Genomic DNA, 21,017 nt, shown 5'->3' with positions numbered 1-21,017 from the left:
CCCCGCCCAGACCGACCGACCGAGCAGGGCAAGACCCTACTGCTGGGCCCAGCGCGGTCCCCAGCACAGGGACCCCCGGGGGAAGAAGAGGGATCCCCCGTCTCGCCACAACCCAAGCTCAGCCCCTCGGCGCGCCGGGGGCGGCGTCTCTGCGTTTCTGGCCGAGCTGCCCGCCCCCCCGTGGGGAGGGGCTGCGGCCACGCGGAGTCGCCCGGGGTCCGGAGGCTCCTCCCCGGGGGTGGCCGAGCAGGAAGCGTGGAGCGCGGCGGGTGGGGGCACGGTGCGGGGCCCCAGGCGGCGGAGTATGCGCGGGCCTCGGCGGCCAGCCCCGGCGCACAGCCGCGGCCGGGGCGCGCGGCGCGGGGCGGAAAAGCCTGTTTACACAGACTGCACACCGCCTGGGGAATAATGCAGTAAAGGAAGTGAGCCGGCTCGGCCTGACTGCTCCAACTTCCTGCTCTCACACACACCAGAGGAAAAAAAAAAAAAAAAAAAAAAAAAAGAGGAGCGAGAGAAAGAAAAAAAAAGGGGGGAAAAATCAGGATCTCATTACAAGAGCAACAGACCGTCTGCAGACGCCTGTCAGCATGGAAAGTCGGGGACTTTCGCCCGGTTCCTCCTAGAAATTCCCCCGAAGAAGGATCTTGAAAACTCCCCCGCATCTGGGTATGTAGTAGGGTCCGTGCCTGTTGCTCGGACAGTTGCAAAGTTTCGTGGGGCTTGGTTTTTTTTCTTTCTTTCTTCTCTCTGGCTTGGTGGGGGTGGGGCGGGTGGGCACCGCGTCGGAGGCTGCAGGCCCGGGGCTGGGGGCGGCCGCGGGGAGTGGGCGCAGCTGGGATGCTCCGGCGCCGGGTCCGCGCGCCGGCCCGGGGGCTGCGGCCACCCGGCGATGGCACACCCCGCCCTGGGCTGCGCTGTGAGCCGGGAGGAGGGGGCGCGCGGGGGAGCGGGCGGCGGTGAGACTTGGGGTCCCTCTGGGAGGAACGGTGACTGGAGCGGGCTGCGTGCCTGGAGGCTGGACCACCGCTGACCTAGCCGGGGCTGTGGCTCTCCTCGGGGTGGCAGTGGGCACCGACGGTCGAATTCAGGGAGAGGACAGGGGTGGAGAGGGAAGCGGAGGGCGTGGGGAGCCGAGCCGCGGGGCTGGGGGCCGCGTCCCCTCTCGCTCGGCAGGTGACCCCCGCCCGGGTCCCCGCCCCAGGCGCACGCCCAGCCGGACCTTTAAAAGCCGGTGGAGTCATTACTGGACATGGTTTTGGAGGAGGACCGGGCAGGAGTTGGTCTTGGAGCCCCCAGCACTTTGGGATGGGGCTCTTCAGCTTGCATCTGAATGTTGGCCTGTAATGCTTCCGTAACTTTTGGGGGGAGGAATTACAATTTTGGAGGGCTGAAAAAAAAAAAATTAGAGGTCTCGGTTTTGTTACGTTTTCTGAACCGAATCGTCCTGAGGACAAGCTGCAGTTAGGCGGCGGATGGAGGTGGGAGAAAGAAATGTTATTTCAGAAACTGCAAAAGGGGCTTTTTAGAAGGAAAAAAAAAAAAAAAACGAGTGTCGGGAGAGTTTCTGGCTTGTCTGGAAACGGCAAGACTAATTGCCATGCGCTTCCGCTTTGAAACTGGCAGCAGACAGCATCTTGAAAATGACTCACTAGAGGAGCTCACAAAGAAACTGTGGTTTGCTCCTTCTCAGGTTTATGTATTTGTGCCTTTTACAGTTTCCTTTGTAGTGTTCGAGGGGTCACCCGCCCCTTCCCCGCCGGCGCCCTCCCACCCTACCGCTTTTGGAAGTCCCTGGCGGGTCTTTAACTCCCCTCAGCACCCCGGCCAGGAGGGGGGACGCTGGGGGAGGCTAAGTTGTTTTTGGAGTTGGCTGGGGAAGAGGGTTAAAGGGATTCTGCTGCTGCGGGGGAAAAAGTTCCCTGAATTTTCCACTGGCTGCTGCAGGAAGAGAGAGCCCCTGTAGTCATTGCTAAGTAATGTCTGCACACACACCAACTAATCTCATTAGGAGTTTCCGCTGCTCGGCACAGGAGGGGTTTTGTGCTGCCACTGTCAGCCGGGGGAACCCTGCGCTGGAGAGGGAGACAAGTTACGGCTTTATTTACTTAGAGGGGCAGCCGCCCAACGAACCTTTTCAGGGCAGCATCTTGAAAACTTTGAAGTCATTTTGGCCATTTTGGATTTCGAACTTACAGGTTTTTCTCTCCCAGGTGTGTGTGTTTCTGTTGCTCACGCACCTCAAACACACCCATCCTCTCGCATCTGTGCTTCACTCCTGGCGGGGGAGGGCGGAGATGACGAGAAACCAAGCATGTTCCGGGCATCTATTAATGAGCTCAAATTGATTTCTGAGCCCTACTGCCAAAAAAATACCCTCCGATCTCTCTCCCTTTTCTTCTGTGTGTCTCTCTGTGACACACACTTATTTGGGAAAGGTCAGTTATGAGTTTCAATTTATGGGGATTATAAAATTACAAATTGTGTTAGGAGGGCACGTGGGTCAGACAGTTAAGAAGACTGTCCCTAATTGTTTTTGGAGTTTCCAGTAATGATCCTGCCTGCAAAGACCTCTGATGGTCATTCTATGCCAAATATAGCAAAGGCCTTCTGGCCTTTTGTTTTAAACCTTTAAATGTTGGAAATGTGTAGAATTACTAAAAAGGGTAAAGAATTTTAAGGAAACTGATTGGAACCGTGGGGCTCCTTTATTGACAAGGACACTCTGCTCTCTTGAGGGTTTTTTAAGGTGTCCGTGTTTCTTTTCTGGTGGCAAAGCATGTCCTAAAAACAACCCAAGCAGCCCGAGCAGGGTGTGAGTCAGTGGACGTGTGAGTACAGGATGTCCCTAACACCGCATCTGGTGCAGAGTAGATGCTCAATAAATTGTTGCATTGAAAGCTGTGAGTAGGATAACAGAACTTACATTAAATAGATAAGGAAAAAAGCTTTCCTAAGCCAACATCACTTTGCATGACTATTCCTTAAGGATGAAGGTTGTTAAGTATTCTCCTTTCAAGACTACATTTCGTTCAAAATAAAAAGGGGATAATTAGAGTTCTTCATTCCGATAAGTTATTATTTGGAATGAATAATGTTCACTTATATCAAGCTCTCAACTGGGAGTAATTTTGCTCCCCAAGGGACTTTTGGCAGTATCTGGGGACATTTTGGTTGTTATAATCAGAGGGGGTTCTACTGGCATCTAGTGAGTAGAGGTCAGGGATGCTGCTAAACATCCAGCAATGCCCACAAAGAATTTTCTAGCCCAAAATGTCAGGAGTACCCAGATTGAGGAACTCTTGTTTACATTAATGGTGATGACAACTTAGATATGCATTCATTCAAGGAACAGAACATTTAAAAGTCATCACTGGCACTTTTCTGCCATGTGAATAACACAGTATGCATGAATTTTCTCCCTTTTCGGTCAGTAATATGTGTGGAATGACATGTAAATAATGACAGTGTGATGGTGTACCTTTGTGAGCTGAATGAGACCATCTCTGAAGCTCACTCACTTGGTACTAATGCTTTTTAGACCAGAATGGCAATAGCCCACATGGGGGAGAGCAGCCCCATTTGAATTTTGCTAAACATTTATTAAAGCCCTCCTCTTTTTCTTATGTAAAAAAAATTTACTAATTCAAACCTGGTAATGTACAATAACAGTAACCCTGAGATCATATATTGAAATTTATATTTGTAATAACTTCTTAGAACTTTTCCTGAAATCGGTTTTAAAGGGCTTCCAGGCAGTGCGTATAAATTAAAATATTCCTTTCTTAGCTGTCACGTATCGGATTTTGTGCGCCCTGTGCTACCCAATTATGTATCTATAGGATTCAAAAAACCAATATGGTTGCAAAACATTACCTAAGACAAAACAAACCCAAAACACTTTAAAAATATTATCTAAGGATGTAACTTCCTGGAGTAAAGTCTTTTTTCGCTGATGGTGAATTACTGCTTACTAATTAACGGCTTTACTCCCTTCCAGTCCCAGGGAATGATTCAGCCATTTCATGTTTCCTAGACCTGGGGTTCCTCATTAAACTTTGGACAGAGAACCCATTTCTTTTATTCTGGCTGTGACGTGGCTGTAGGCAGCTGGCTTCTGCCCCTAAGGGCCAGTACCTGCACATATAGATGAGCGGTCCTGGTCACTTATATGAAGGACTCCACTCATGGCAAATTTTTCTGTATGTTTAAGGCAAGAGTATTTTATGTTTTATTATTTATCCGTAATTCCCCTTTGCCTTTGTAGATTGATGACATATTTGAGATTACATTAGTATAGCAATATTTTCTAAAGGTTAGTTGTTTTTTTCTGTTATAAAAAATATTAATGTGAATTATCTTAGGAAGATGCAGAAAACCACAAATAAAAAAAAACATCTCCCATAATCCCTCTGTTAACATTTTGTTGTATATTTTTCTGGTCTTTTAAAATACATATACACACAGCTGCACATGCACACGTAAAATTTTTAATTGGAGTCACACTATACTTTCTGTTTTGTAGCTTATTTTCAGTTAACGTATCATGTAACACAGTTTAATAACTGGTACTGAGACCAAAATTACCACACATAGAGCTCGTATTTATTGATCTAATAAATGTGTTGACTCAACAGTGGATTGACATAATTTCTACATGAACTTGTTCAGTGTTTTTGTCTCTGTGGCTCCAAGTAATGTTCTAAGAATGCTGCCCTCTTGAAAGACTGAATTCATATGTGCTCTGCAGTTTGGGATTTTGATGAGTTTCTCTATGATTTAAGGATGAGTCATGATTTGCAGTAGAATATCAAGATGTAGTAAAAGGAAGTCCAGGGTGCGACACACCAAAATAGAATGTTCAGTGATGAAAACAGAGAAACTAGGTTAGACCAAAAATACACCTTGAACTTCTCTAACTATAAAGGAGGGAGGAAGGTGCCTCTTGCACACTTGGTGACTCTTACTTATTACTGTTTCACTTTATATCAGTAAAGTTTCCAAACTTTGAAATTGGTATTTTAAGTAGATTTTCAATTCAAGAGTACTATTGCCCATGGCCAGTTTGAACTGAGATCATGTAGCTTTTTGGTTGAAACCGCGGCAGTGAGAACATGAAAACTCCAGTTTTGCCACTTATAGTACAGCCCCAGTAAATTGAATTATCAGAGTGTGCGTGTGTGTGCGCGCACACTGTTTTTGTTTTATTTTTTATTAAGGTATAGTTGATTTACAATGTCATGCTAATTTTAGGTATACAGCTCAGTGATTCAGTTACACGTATATATACCTATATAAATTCTTTTTCAGATTCTTTTCCCTTATAGGTTATTACAAAATGTTGACTATAGTTCCCTGTGCTATACAGTAGGTCCTTGTTGGTTATCTATTTATATATAGTAGCATGTAATGTGTTAATCCCAACCTTCTAATTTATCCCTTCCCACCCCCCTTTCCCCTTTGGTAACCATAAGTTTGTTTTCTATGTCTGGGGTGCACTGTTAACAAATCCTAAGGGCCTTCAGTCTTTTAAGTAGAAATTTGACTCCCCATTATCCCTACCCACAACCGAAGTGAAAATGGCCTTTCATCCATTACTGGAAACTTACATATATGTCAGCAGTTTAAAAATAAACTTTGAATTGATCGTTTCAGTAAGTTGTAACTTGGTTGATTTACCACTAGGAATTACTCATTGACCACTTTATGTGTTTTAATTCACAGTTGCTGGAAAGTAATTATTAAATTAGGAATTAAATGGGGTTATTTTATAATTGGCTGTGAGAGTTATTTGCATATTTTTAAAGAAATTAAGATGATGGTTATACTAATATATTCTGATCTGAATTGGACTAAAATGAATTTACTCACATACATGCTTCAAAAAGAAGTTTTAAAGCACACAGTATCCTAAGTGTTTTTAAAGCTACCATATCTAAGAACAATTCCTAATGTTCCAGGTATAAATATGGGAGTGATGGAGTAGGTATAAAACACATGTATCTGATACCTTCTCTTACACTGTTTGGTGAGGTTAGGGGTCATTTACTGCAAACAATAGAATGAATCTGAGACTCTTGGTGTCTTTTACTTTCTTTCACTGTTGTATAACTTACGTACATGAAACTGCACAGATCTTAAATGTTACTGTATACACCTATGTAATCCCCACGCCCTACCTCTAAGTAGAGAATACTTCCATCACCCCAAAACATTCCCTGGCTATTTTTAATTGTATTGTGGCAATTTCATGACTCTACCATGTTATTATACCCCAGAGCACCTGGATAAGATACTGCAGTATTTTTATTTAATCTACTTGGTTAAAAATAAATCATCAGAAATTGTGGATTTCCTCATCATCCAATAAGAGGAAAAATCCTTTCTACACTATTTAATATCACTTACACTAACCGAAAGTAATATGTGTGCTGCGGGGAAAACGTAGATTCCCTTAAAACCAATTGTGTTTAGAGGATATCACTTAATGTCCCTGGACCTCAGTTTCCCTGGCTGGAGGGCAAAGTGGCTGGAGTAGAGAGGTAGGGACGATCCCTTGCATCCCAAAGTCCTATTCGTCTATGCTCTGTTTTAGAATGAAGAACTTGGATTCTTCTAGGAGTTGTGAAAGTGTAGAGTGAATGTTTGCTGTCATCCCCCAAAAGCTGACTTTGAGACATATACAGCAATTTTTAAAAACTGTTTTGGGGTGGAAAAAGGGATTCCCCTTAAGTTTCCCCTTCAATCCCATGTCGGCCCCTTATTGAATAAGGAACACCTGAGGGAAGGTCAGTATTAGCTGCAGTACTTCCTTTCCTCCTCTTTTTGAGGTTTGTGACAGGCACCACTCATTTCTAAAGACGACTGCCTCGTTCTAGGGCAGTGACTGGGCAGAGACAGTGACTGTCTCCAGGTTGGGTGCTGAGCAGGCCCCAAGATTTCGATCACCAGGTCAGGTCCCTACTCTTTCCTCCTGATAGTCTTTGAAAATGCTGTCCATCTTCCACCGCTGGATCTGAGGGGTCCACATTTCCCCTCGCCCCCTCCCTCTGGTCCCTTCTCCACCCACAAGCTAGAGCAGTCCTTCCAACACAGATCCGACCTTTTCGCTCCTCTGCTTACAATCTCCCAGTGGCTTCAGCTGGGATAGAGACCAAAAGTCTCTAATGTAAGCAGCATGCTGTGATTTAGGCCAACTACACTGGCCTTTCCTCAATTCCTCAGATGTGTGATGTGCCCCCTGGCCACTGGGCCCTTCTAAGTGCTGTTCTCTCTTCTGGGAATTGCCTCCAGCTCCTCCACTCCCGTCGATTTCTCTCACTCCACTTTCGAGCCAGTGTGTAGTCATCTGTCAGGTCTCAGCTCAACCATCTCTTCCCTGGGGAAGCCTTTGCTGGTCCTCCAGGTTAGATCTCCCCAGTCATCCATCCCTGGCCTTCGGAGTCCTTGCCACAGGCTTTATTTACAGGTTTCCATGTTACCTGAATTCTCCCTCTGCAGATTCTTACTATCCAAGCACAGGTACCAGTTTCAGATATATATATCTGGAGATAGGGCTGGTGTTTCTCATTATTCATTAATATTCCTTATCCAGAACTCAGGAACCAAGTAGATTGGATAGCAGGCTACCCTTTGCTATCTGGAGTCACCGTCCAAACCCTGGAATTCATTAGATTCGGAAACTGAGGGATATCTGTGCGTGTATGTATCAAGATGTGTTTCCCATCTGTCTTGCCCATCAGTCTGTAAGCTCCCTCTGGGCTTCATCTGCTATTCTCATCCTTGTGTTTATCCCAGCCCTTTGTACAATACCTGGCATTCGTTGAGTTAAAAGCAATCTGAAGGGGGAAAACTTTGTCACCATAGCTCCTCTCCTTGCATTTTGCCAGTGGAATTGGTAAAGCACTTTATTGCTATGCCTAAATCCAACTCTTTCCTAGACAGTCAATTATTTGAATTAATAAGCAGCATATTTCTTGGTTAAACCAAAGAGACAGCCAAGAAGATCCTGTATAGAGGATATATCATTTTCCAGAATTTTTGTCCAGATTTGTAGGAAAAGTGAATGTACAGAGATCAGGTGTGTTAACATCTGAGAGGACAAACTTTAGCCCTATTGTTGATATCAGTGTTATACTCAGCGTGGTTGGTTAGCAGTTAGGTAATTTATAGGACAGTACAGCCTGAAAGAACCTCAATGTACAGTTCTTTCCGTGTTAAAATTAATCGTTCTACAGCAAGGATCATAGTCCTTTATCAAGACTTCAGTTGACCACATTTTCATAGATCCCTTGGACTGAGTTCCATAATAATATTCACTGTTAAAACTGCTTCCTCACTTATACTAAAACCTGTGTGTGTAGCTTTTGTCCATAACCTTTTATAATTAATAAATGACATTTCTGATCGAGTTTTAAAATAATGACACTGCCTGTGTGATGATGAAAGGATGAATGATTAAATACCTAAATTGTTCTTGGTCGAGGGCTAGATCTGCTGTTAATTTCAGCTGGGTTTTGCCAAGGAGTGGTTTGTTGATAGTCAAACCTTGATTAACCATAATGTGTAATTCAGCAGATTTTTTTTCTCCCTGCACTTAATTGTCAGAAGAGAGATTAAGACAACCACCACCACCACAACAGATTAAGCCCCAGAATTTATTCCAGGATGTGCTCCTGGGTAACTGTAGGGTCTGTCCGTAGGAATTAACTGCAGGGATTCCTGCGTTGTCTCCACCTGTAAGTTCTCATCATTTTCAGAATGGTGATCCTGGGGCCCAGAATGCTCCGTTAGCTCTATTAGGCAAGGGGAAGGGGCTGTAGATGTGAGAACAATTTCCTAGCACTAGTAGTTAAGAAGAATACATCTCTGGTTAATACTCAGTGAACTGGAAATGTAACTTCCCCCCATCCCCTTACTGGAGTTTGGAAGGTTTGCATTTAGAGGCTAAAATATAAGCCATTGGTTGTTGGAGATAAGCATTGGCAGATGAGGAGTGTGTGTGTCTGTGTATCTGGGTGTGCCTCCATAGATGTAGCTACAAGAGGAATGCATGAGTCTGAGAGAATGGGACAGTATGTGATCTCAGTTTTTGTTCCTTCTCTGTAGAGTCAGCCCTCTCATGTAGGATTCAAGCCCCGCTTCTGTACAGAGGATTAGCGCATAAAGGAATGTTTGCTAAAGCTCTCCATCCCAAAGAATCATTATTTCATTGTGAGAACTCAAGACAGAACTTGGATTTTTGTTACAGTTTTCAGGAGAGGAGAAAGCTTAGATGTCTCATCATTTCAGCAAGCCCCATACAGAACATGTAGGAAGGGACCAAAACGTTTAGTATTATTTGAAGACTGTATGTGGAGGCGGCTCCTTCATCTTCTTGTATGGTCCTGCGTTTTGAAATCCTCTGGAATCTAGAATTCATGAGTGTTGTGGGGAAGTTATTTTCGCTAATGTTCCTGCCTGTTTTTCAAGCTCCGGTTACTGACCATTTAGACCAGAGGGTGTTGGGTAGTAGAGCATGGCTGGGGTTTTTTATTGTTTTGTTTTTTTCTTTTTAAAAACATTTTAGAGCAAACATCTCCACATTCTCCAAGTGACATTCTGAGACAGGGTTGGAACTGATTAAACCCCAGGCGGAGAGAGAGATGCTGTCACATCCGTGCTGAGCCTATAGAGGAGGGAAGAATGCCTGTTGGTGGGCCCACTTCACCTCTGATAGTCGAAGCAAAACCAGAAGCATCGCTCAGCCAGCCGCTCAGCATTCCTAGCTTTGCTTCGTTCACTTCTTTAGGCTCTTTAGCCCTAATTCTCAATTCTGCGTTTATGACATTGAGTACTTCTGAAGAGAGTTAACAATTTTTCAGTGTACTTTTAAAAAAAATCTCTTCTCCTGTTTTACTGTTTATTTTATTTATTTATTTTTTGACCACACCGTGCAGCATGTGGGATCTTAGTTCCCCGACCAGGGATTGAACCCGTGCCCTGCTACACTGGGAGCGTGGAGTCTTAACCACTGGACCACCAGGGAAGTCCCCAACAACTTCTTAAAGTGAATTACTTTGATCACCAAAGTATATGATGTTAAAAGATGTCTTGAATCAAACAAAATGACCCAAGAGTACTTGGGCTCTCAAAATCTCCGTGTCTCACTCTCGAGAGCATTGCCCTGCTTTGATTTAAATCAGAGCTGAACCACAAGAACGGCATCTTCCTCTAGGCTTTGCCACATCCTTTGTTTTTGTTTTGTTTTGTTTTGTTTTTTTGAACCTAAATATTAAGACCTACCAATTTGTCTTTAGGAAAGTAGAAACTTTAAGACCTTGATGTAGAAGATCGTACATGTACCGGATGACTAAAATACAGAAAGGGTGATTTTCTGGAGCAAAGGGGAAAGATCATCTAAAGCGGAAGCTGGCATTTGTACAGTTAATATTTTCACGTGGGACAATTACTGGAAGAGTAAGCAGAGGAACAAGTTGTATGTGACATTTAAAAAAAGGGCTAAAGCCAACTTAGTGGAGGGCAGATTCCCGAATGGCAATTAAGGGCTGTGAGGGGGCTTTAGGTACATATCTGATGCTGGATGCTGATGCCACCAACAGCCATTCTTTTCTGTGGGATGCTTTTGTTGACTTCTTGAAGGAAATGTGTGTGCACAACATCAACCTGACACGAAAGGATGAACTCTCGGTCTTCCACTTGATGACAGTTTCAATGTTATTTTGTTCACGTATTCATTGCAGTCTGGGGGTTAATCAACAAGTTTTAAGTGTAATGTATTGGAGGAGATTATTTAGTTTTGAAATCACTCACTGTCTATTTTTGCAACAGTTTTTTTTTTTTTTACAAATAATTGTACTCAACAGAAACAGCAAGATATTTTAAATGTGTTCCACTTACTGTAGTTTGTCTACAAGTCAGGCTAGATTTTAAATGGACATTCTGTGAAAAACAAGATGCCTTTTGCTTGCTGTTTTAACTTAACCCCATTGTAGTTTTGCTTCATGTTAAAAAGAACTTTATTAGCAGTTATTTAAATTTAGAAGAAACTGCATTTTGGCACTGTACTTGTTATATGTAGCTAAACTTGATGCCTGTACAAAAATGTGGGAGAGAAATATGTATATGGAGACAGTAAAGCTACAAAAGGGAGAGTCTACCTTCATGACTTTAGATGCAGCTAAAATCCCCCACAGATGTCCACCACATGAGCAGGTGATGATATTTTGAAGGCTGCAGAGTCACTGTTTTTTATAGATCCCTTCCAACGTGAATATATTATCATACCAGATTTATGTATAAATGTTGAGGCCTAGAATTTGCATTTTCTAAACCATGCAAGAGTTTTGCCGAGAAGAGCGCTGAAGAAAAGCGGTGATGCTAAAGTGACCACAGGATCTGGAAGAGTGCAGTTCTTTGCTTAGGTAACCACCCCTGGAAGGCAGCCTTAGTGCTTCTCCAAAATCCCTAAAGAAGGTGTCACACAAATACCAGTAACTCGTAACATTTTTGCAACAGTACTATATATAGTGGGGCCCGAAGACTAGCTAATGTCAATATTTTCCAAATCTTGACATTTCCAGAAACCAGCACATTTTGTGAACTGTTACACTTCAGAAAAGGGGGAAAAAAGGGTTTATAATACTATTAGCCATTTGCAAACTACCAGTTCAAATATGCTATATTGTAACGTTTTAACACAGGTCATATATTTCTAAACAATATCAAGATCCACTAACTAGTATCATTTTCTCTTTTTAAAAGACATGTAAAATGGTTTCGGTGGACTTATTCCAGGAAGAGGGGAAGATAACTTTCCCAGGAGTGCTGATGTTAGGGACCATTTTCTTTAGTGACTTAAGCATCCAGACGTGATTGAAGAAATGATACTTTATTATTTAAAATTCTGTAGAGAAGACGAGAGAGTTCTCAGTTTCTCCGGGAAGACGACGACAGCTCTCTCCCTCTCCTGGCTGCTGCCAGGGCTCTCTGGGAAGGAAAGCTGGAGGGAGATGGTCGGGGTTTCCTATTGCTCCGATCCCGTTCCCAAGATCAGTAGCCTGATGTGTCATGCGTGTGTGAGAGGCAGCCGCTGGTGAAGAGATGTGTTCTGATGAGGGCATAAGTGAAGTAGACAGAGACTGAAACGACCTGTGGGAGGCTTTGGTCGGAGCAGAAGCGATGGTCACCATGGAGAGAGCTGCGGGGGGACCAGAGATAAGGGCCACAGGGGGAGGAAAGGCTCTGAGACTTTCCCTCTGGGGGGACTGAGGGAGGTAGGTAGAAGTGCCTGCAGATGCTGGAGGTGGCTCAGACCAGGTGTATTCAGACCAGGGAAAGGGAAAGATGCGCAGTTCTTACCTTTCTGCCAGGAAATGCCCGACGCTGCAGCTGGACTGGGACGCTGAGCACAGCTGTGCAGATTTCCCGGTCCCCACGGTCCCTGGGGCATCCTTCTGAGAGGAAGGGATGGTGTCTCGGGCCACACCTGACCCCACCCGGAACTCCTTCCTCCCTGGCCCAGTGTGTGTGCACACATGTGAGCGAGACAAGGCAGATGTGATGTTGACGATCATTTGTGTGGTTGGCATTTAAGGAACGGCACCGAGGAAAAAGGGCACTATTGTTAAGCAAAACCTATTGCTGGTTGCCATTGTAGGAAAAAGCGCACTGTCCAGATTTTTAATTAGCAGAGCTTAGGACATGAATTTTCTTTTATTAAACGTGTTTTATCTTGCTTTTTTTTTTCTAATGTTTCCACTGGGTGGTGCTGCAGGAATTCCTACCTTTTGCCTTGGATCTACCCTTCCCAGAAAGACGCCTCCAAAGCATAATAGGAGGAAGTCCTGATTTAGAAAGATTTTACAGTTTCAACACAATAGAAGAGTTTGGAGGATGCTCTGGCAGGAAATGCTTCAGTTTCTGGATGTGGAAAAACTACCATCATTTTGTGTCATGCAGAAGTGTTCTTACCGCACTGGGTATATACTTGTGGCCTTCTCCAGCTTATTATTTAGCACAGAAAAGGTTTCACGTTTATCTGAAAGGTTATGGTTTCATTCTAGTAGAAGTGGCATGGAAGATTTCCTTTCTTTTCGATTTTTGTAAAACTAAACAAAGTGAGCAAATAAACATTTTCTGATGTGAAGGCAACCACAGATTTAAAACATCTCTCTGTGAAGGCTTTATTTGAAGCTGGAGGCATTATTCCATTTTTATTTTGAAGATCACTTACACGATGTATTGATCAAAAGGATATCTTAGATTTTTACTTTTGAAATACTCTTAATTGTAAAAAGTCTTTTAGTTTGCTGACCTTCATGTATGGAGGGGGATAGGGTTGGCCTTGCTTAAGAAGTTGAAACAGAAGTTAACATCCCTGCCTGAGGTCATGCAACTCTTTTTTTTTTTTTTTTTTTTCCGCGGTACACGGGCCTCTCACTGTTGTGGCCTCTCCCGTTGCGGAGCACAGGCTCCGGATGCGCAGGCTCAGCGGCCATGGCTCACGGGCCCAGCCGCTCCGCGGCATGTGGGATCTTCCCGGACCGGGGCACGAACCCATGTCCCCTGCATGGGCAGGCGGACTCTCAACCACTGCGCCACCAGGGAAGCCCCATGCAACTCTTTAAGGTCATGGCTACGATGAGAATTTATATGTTCTGACTTCCAATGTTCCCCTTGCACACAGGATCGAATTTTATTAACATTAACAGGACAAAAATTTAGGTAAAAGATTTTCCATTCAAAGGCCTATGAAATATAAGAATCAGAGGTTTGTGTGTTTGGGGAAATACCCACTGGAAATTAGGGAGCTCATTAAATTGAAGCTCAAATTCAAGAACAGTTAGCAAGATCTTAAGTAAGTTTTACTGAATGCAAAACACCTTTTTAAATTTTATGTGCGTGTCATGGGATGCCATGAAATCCCAAATATGGCTTTCTTAGAACCTGAAAGAGGGCTTCCCCAGAGGTGTTTGTTTTTAAAGGAAAAATTTTTAGCCCCTGCTGGGTGCTCACCAAGTCCCATCAGTCTTTTCGTTTCAGTGGGATCCCCATCCTGTCCCCGTTCGCAGTGCAGTGTTTCTCATGGTACGTGTCATTGTTACGTGAAATGCACGCAGGTTTGGGGCCCCACTCCGGGGCCGGCGACATCACCTACCTTTCATTTTCCACTTTCTTCCTCTTGTTCCACCATACAGTGTGCACACACCGAACAAGAGGATGTCTTTCCTGTTGAGAAGGAGCTAGGTTACAGAAGGCACAGCTTCTCACCTCCTGTCTTCATCAAGAGGCAACCTCGATTATTTAGCATTGGATGACACAGCTATGTATTTAAACCAATAGCAGATCTTTTTAAAGGGGAACCGGGTTTTTAAAAAAAGTAATGGTGGGATGGGTTCAAATTTTCTTAAAAACAGAACCAGTTGGAACAACTGGAGTCACAGATGAGGCAAGCCAGAAATGAACAAGAAAACTCCCTGATTCGATTTCTCATAGGAATGTTGTATCGCCCTCTGTTAAAATGGGACTTTTCTCTTAGTAGCAGTGAGATGTGCATATAAGAAATGAAGCCTCTGCTGGGGAAACTACGTGTGGTGATTAAGAAGCTGGACTTTGGAGCCATGTGCCCTGTATACAAGTCTCTGTTTTCCCAAAATACTCCCGTGGCCGGAGTGTCTTAGTCTACCTTGTTAAGTCATGCAGTATCAAATTCAGATAACGTGTATCAAGTGCTCAACACAATGGTACATAGTAAATGCTCATCAAATGTTAGCGTTAAAAAAGAAAAGCTCCTATTTAAATAAGTAATGGATTTTTTTTTGTAGGAGCCCTATTCTTGAGAATTCCATGGACACTCAGTATTGGCTGGTGGGGGACGATACAGCTAACATTTCCTTTAGAATGGGACTCTTTGAGATTTATAAATTACCTTTAGGATTTAAATATATCTTTTTTTCTCTACTAGAGAATGTTAGTCTCAGAAAGGGCCCATGGACCAAACACAGGAAGAAGATACTGCCCTGGGGATGAGTGTGTGTGTGTGTGTGTGTGTGTGTGTGTGTGTGTGTTTGTTCTCTGGGTGTAATTATATGCTTTAGGTTGACTGTATGAGACTGCTGGTATTTGACTGTTTTTGACCCATAAAAAAAATTTCATATGGTTGAACCTAATAGTTGGTGATATGGTTAAGAAACATAATTTGAAATAGCATCATAATGAGAGAGATTATAATGAAGAATGATTCTATTTTATTTTCATATGTTATTTATCAAAGCCGCAAAAGTCAAAATTTGTCAGGCCGCCTTGGACCACTAATAATCATACTGATATAACTTCTGCTGTGTGCAGTATTATGAAGTAGTCTTGAATTTTCACTGGGGACTTATTAGTAGTTTTATCTCTTTGAATGTATCAGTTTTCTAGCTCCATACTCTTTTTTTTTTTTGCGGTACGCGGGCCTCTCACTGCTGTGGTCTCTCCCGTTGCGGAGCACAGGCTCCGGACGCGCAGGCTCAGCGGCCATGGCTCACGGGCGCAGCCACTCCGCGGCATGTGGGATCTTCCCAGACCGGGGCATGAACCCGTGTCCCCTGCATCGGCAGGCGGACTCTCAAGCACTGCGCCACCAGGGAAGCCCTCCATACTCTTTTGATCCAAATGACTACTGTTAGGAGAATTCGTTCAGTACTTTTTTCCACGTTGAATTCATATGGTTAATTACTCTGGGGAAGAAAAAAAAGTCTCAGTGAGTTTCCTTGGGCAATAAGAGTAGCAGTGTTCTTACAGAAAGCGGAGTTTGGCCGTCGTGTTGAGGGTTAAAACAGAGCTGACACACAAGGCAAAATGAAACCAGAGCTGCAATTACAAAGTGGGACAGATGTAGGAGGCCAGGTTTCCTGTGGCCCATTTTCCAGTTTCCTGCCTACAACCTGCAGAAGAAGAGGAAGCCAAATGTTACCAAGTATGAGAGCTGAAAGGGGACGTGCTTCAAGCCAGAATTAAGATCCTCACAAACAACACAGACAACAAAAACAATTGCAAAGAAAGTGAAGGTTCGGGTTTAGTCCAAAAATGTCTGGGAAGGAGCAGCCCATCTGTTTAAAGAAAAAGCATTGTCAGCAGAGCTTGTATTTCTCTGTGAGACTCCATGGGGGCACCTGGGGTCTGTCTCAGGTTGTAGGAACCTCTGATTTTTTACAGTCCTAATCATCTTTCAAGACGTCTGCTTTTTTAATACCATTGGTTACCTGGAAAGATTTTCCCTGCAGTGCCCAGGGCTTCTGAGTCTGTTTCCCCGGCATGTTGACATACAGGGGAGGTGGATGCGAGTAACTGACTGGCTGTAATGAACTACAGACCCACTTTGGGAAAGCTGGGTGACCAGTTGGCCACTTTGATCTAGCAGGCTTGTGTTCCTTTAACTGCTTAATAAAATTATGTCTGATGCTTTCAAGGAAGAGATTAAATGGAGATGTGTACATATGTGGAGGACTACAGATCGTACACTGTTTGTGTGGCTACCTGATTGTGAGCCATGTGGGGAGATGATGGAGAAGTGGACAAGTCCATCTTTCTCCCAAGGAAAAAAAGAGAAGAATAAAATTCTACTGTGTCTGGGCTCTTTAGCACGTGATAGAAGAGTCTCTGAAGTCAGATGTTACAGTCCCTGTGTTAAAGGTAAAGAAATCGAGATCCCAAGAACTTGAGATTCATGGCACACTTTTTTATTGAATGCCTGTGGTTTGCCAGGTGCTGTGTTGGAATTGCTGGGTGACACTGATGGAATGATGGCTAACAAGAAATAGCTCCATCTGTGGGAGCCTTGTTGAAAGCTTCATAGAAGGCGCAGATGCAGGCAGCATCTAAGCCTTGTTGAAGGCTCACAATGTACAGGTCACTGTGCCCAGCTGCTCCCATACACTATCTCTTTCAAATCGACTTGTTTCTTTCAGGTGCAGAGAAATAGGTGGGTGCTTCTGGGAAAAGCATTTATTATTTTTTTTAACCCCGTGGACCAATCACCACCTCTTCTGGCCCAGGAAGAGCAAACTCAGTACCAGGAACATTAGGAAGTTTTGGGATATTGCCAAATTAGGGACCCAAGGGGTATCCATGTGAGGCAGCCAAGAGTGAGAAGAGGCCCTTTCCCATCTGCATGTGGGCCTAGCCTGAAAATGTGGGATAAGATAGGGCTGGATGTGCAATCATGGGGTGGGGGGGCAATGGCCTGCATATACAGATGTGGGAGGAAGTAGAATGGCTGGAACGCACTTTCCCAGCTGGCGTTAATGTAGCCATCCAGTTACTTTTCCAAAGGAAATTCACCCATGTAAAAGTCTCCAGCAAACCAGTTGAACTGCTTCTCATTTACCCACGGACAACAGAGTTTCAGAAGGCAGGAGGGGTGGATCACACAGTAAAGGGCAGATGTTATTACAGTGGCTATCAGTGATTTCTCCGGAAAATTCTTTCTCTGTCCTCAGAGGAGTTATTTGAAAAACCGGATTTGAAAAACATTGTGAACTCTAAAGGGTAAAAAAGTAGGCTGAGCGATGGCTGCTTTCCCTCTTTTCCTGTTCACTCTGCTCTTCAAAGCATGGACAATCTGTAGATATTCACAGAATGAATGAGAATATAAACATTTTTTAATAGATAAGAGAGCTTTGAGGGACATGAACTTGGCCTCACCGATTAGCATTCTTTTTTACATGCAGTGTTTGACAGTAATTAAGATGTCTTCTGAAAGTGTTAATAATCTTAGTTTCACCTTCTCAAAAATAACAAAAAAGACTTCAGTTTGTGCTGCTTAGTTACCAAATGTTAATCCTTATTGACTTGGTACCCTAAAATTATTCTGTGCTGAGTTATCGCAGACCACAAATAGTACAAATTGTTGTTTTCCAATTCCTTGCCTTAAGTACAGGTGTTTGTTTTTGTTTGTTTTTAAAAAATCTTTATTTATTTGGCTGCTTCAGGTCTTAGTTGCGGCACGCGGCATCTTCGTTGAGGCATGGGGCATCCAGTTCCCTGACCAGGGATCGAACCTGGGCCCCCTGCATCGGGAGTGCGATGGTTCCTGACGTTTCTCTTGGACGCTGATAACATAACAATACAGAAACTCTCAATAGATGTTGCTCTGGACAGAGGAATTGGACTTCAGAGAATTTTCAGTACTAAGTGTTCAAATCCATATTCACTTCTGTAACCGTGCAGTTTTTAACAAGTAAAAAGACATGAACTTGGAGCACCTACTTTGTTTATTTCTTACACAGGAGTTTTTCTCCTTTCCTTGGGCTCTCTCGTTTCTGACTAATTGGTGTTTTTAAGTTGGCTAGTTTCTCTAGTTCCCACAATATGTAGGATTTATAAAGATAATCTGACCCCCCCTCAGGCCCCACCTCAGTGTAACTTAAAAAGTGAAACCAGAAACATGCAAAGAGAAGTGTTAGGTTGCCACGGATATAAAGAAAAGCAAATAAGTGGGCTTTTCAGCTTCTAAGAATGGAAGCAAAAACCTCACGCTTTGCGTACATGCTCTGTGCAGTCCCGTCTCACGTTATGATGTCTGGCGCCACCTTGTGGCAGATAGAATGCCTGCCTCCAAGGAGAGGAAAGCAACTTCTATGAGGGAGGAGGCGGCCCGAGAAGGGGCCGGGACAGGTCTAGGTGTCGCGGGGTGGGGCTGAAGCTTAAACAAGTTGGGGAAATCCTCTTTGTACAGGCCCCCACCAAGTTATAAATACAAAATCCCTGGAGACCCTAGACTTGCGCAAGGTGGTGGTCCCTGGAGCATTAGGATCTACCATCAGCTTCACTGGGAGCCCTCCTGGCTGCAGGGTGACAAGGTGGTGATGCTGGCGGTCATGGGGCAGGGCTAACTCTCCTGGCAGCCTGGCCGCTGCTGGAGGCTTGGTGGATTTTGAAGGAGCACAGTAACCTCTGGACTTAGTCGTCGTTGTTGTTTTAATTGAGGCAGAGTTGATTTACAATATTAGTTTCCAGTGTACAACAGATTTTATAGATTAAACCCCATTTATAGTTATTATAAAACATTGGCTATTATATTATAAACTCCATTTATAGTTATTATAAAACATTGGTTATATTCCCTGTGCTGTTCCTTGTAGCTTATTTATTCTGTCGATGGTTGTTCAGCAGTTGGTTGTGATTTTGGCGTTTTCGTGAGAGGGGGTGTGCTCACGTCCTTCTACTTTGCCATCTTGTGTCTGCCCCACACTTATTTATTTTATGTACGGTAGTTTGTACCCGTATCTTGTCCTTCCCCGCTTCCCCCTCCCTTCTGGTAGCTACTAGTTTGTTCTCTGTGCATCTAGGGTGGCCCTTGTTTTTCAGGCACAAGCTGGAGGTTGTCTCTGGGTAGATCGCAGAGCCGTTTCATCCAGGCCCCTACACTGAGCCTTGCTTTCGCCTTTGCCATTGCTGCCCCCCACCCCTGCCCTGCCCACTGCGGGGAACATCTGCCTCTGTCCTCTCACCCTTTTCTTTTTTAAGGTGGGAGAATATTCTTCTCTTGCCTTCTGGCCTGCAGAACCTCAAATGCTCTCCTACCCAAGACTCACTCCTGAGGACACAACTCAGTGACTTGTAAATCTGTACCAGAACCTGGTTTTTAGGACCCAACAGAAGCTAAATGTTAGCAAGGAAAGGGGAGAAATTCTGGGCTTGCTCTCTGGACAGCAGCAGTTCCGTAACTCTAGCTTTCAGCTTTTGAAAGAGAGGGTTTGATCAAATCCTCTCACCCTTTTCAAATTTTCCTCACCTTTTGTTTAAGGCTGTGCTCAAGCTGACTCTTCTAGAAAGCCTTCTCCAGCTAGTCTGACCCTAATCCTGATCCTGATGTGACCTCTATACCCTTGGTAGGAGGCGGTATAACAGAGTGGCTAAGGGCATGGGCTGTGGCCTATACTAACCTCAGTTTTATTCATTCATTTATTTGACAGATGTTTCTTGAGCACCTACTATGACCCGGCAGTGATCTAAGAGTTAGGGCTGCGTCAGCAAGCAAAACAAAGTTTGGGACTCGTGGAGTCAACATTCAAGAGCAGTGCTTTTCAAACCATCTGTGGAGAAGGACCGGTGTTTTAAATTTCCAGTACATTGTGGACTGATAATTTTGGATACCATAAAAATAAATTACTAGGAAAATAAAATTAAAAACAAAGATTCCAAAATACAAGCCCCTAGTTTTTATTATAGATTAGGCAGACATAAGATTATATTTCAATAAATAAGAATAAACATAATTGGGGAAATAATTACAAAAAGCTACATATTCGGGGCTTCCCTGGTGGCGCAGCCTGCCGATTGGGGGGACATGGGTTCGTGCCCTGGTCCGGGAAGATCCCACATGCCGCGGAGCGGCTGGGCCCATGAGCCATGGCCGCTGAGCCTGCGCGCCTGGAGCCTGTGCTCTGCAACGGGAGAGGCCACAACGGTGAGAGGCCCGCGTACCGCAAAAAAAATAAATAAATAAAAGCTACATATTCAATGAAAATGCATATAAAGGCAGTTATATAGAAGATCGCTATTCATACTGATAACTTTTGTCGTTCTGTAATTTTAGCCAAAGGAAAATTCAGAAGTGAAATAGAGATTCCTTGTATTAAATGCCTATAAGCACACTTTAAACAAACACCATATTTACGAATACTTCGCTTTTCACGTAGGAAAGTGTTTAGCTTGACTAATTAATCTAGGCTGGATACAACAGTGCTACTTTCAGGAGACGAGGTATATAAACTGTTTCTGTGTTTTGTTTTAATTACGCCTGAGCGAAGCCCGTCTCACAGAGGTATGTTGACCAGACAGAAAGAAGAGATTTTTAAACGCATTTCGGCAAACTCAGGATATTTTTTTTTTAACTTTCATCTAAAATGCAGCAAGTTTGCTGAATTTTAATCTTCATTCCTTCATTAGTTGCCAGTTCCAACAGTTTATCCTGTAACGTAATACAGTTACAGTTAAATCATCTTTTAATGAAACCCGTGAATTCTAGATTT

At 43.8% G+C, this 21,017-nt stretch overlaps 1 protein-coding gene across 1 annotated transcript in view; it reads left to right on the top strand.

Moving 5' to 3' along the window:
• Positions 1-445: 445 nt before the first annotated feature.
• The window catches only part of ELK3 (ETS transcription factor ELK3), a 66,872-nt gene continuing 46,300 nt past the window's right edge, over positions 446-21,017 (top strand). The window contains exon 1 of the mRNA XM_065887176.1: positions 446-666. The gene's annotated coding sequence lies outside the window, so the exon portion shown is untranslated. The remainder of the gene's footprint in view (positions 667-21,017) is intronic.

The sequence above is a fragment of the Phocoena phocoena genome, chromosome 11 (genome assembly GCF_963924675.1).
Source record: "Phocoena phocoena chromosome 11, mPhoPho1.1, whole genome shotgun sequence".
Taxonomy (NCBI): Eukaryota; Metazoa; Chordata; class Mammalia; order Artiodactyla; family Phocoenidae; genus Phocoena; species Phocoena phocoena.
The sequence above is the reverse complement of the archived record's forward strand: the minus strand, read 5'-3'. Positions and strand labels throughout refer to the sequence as shown.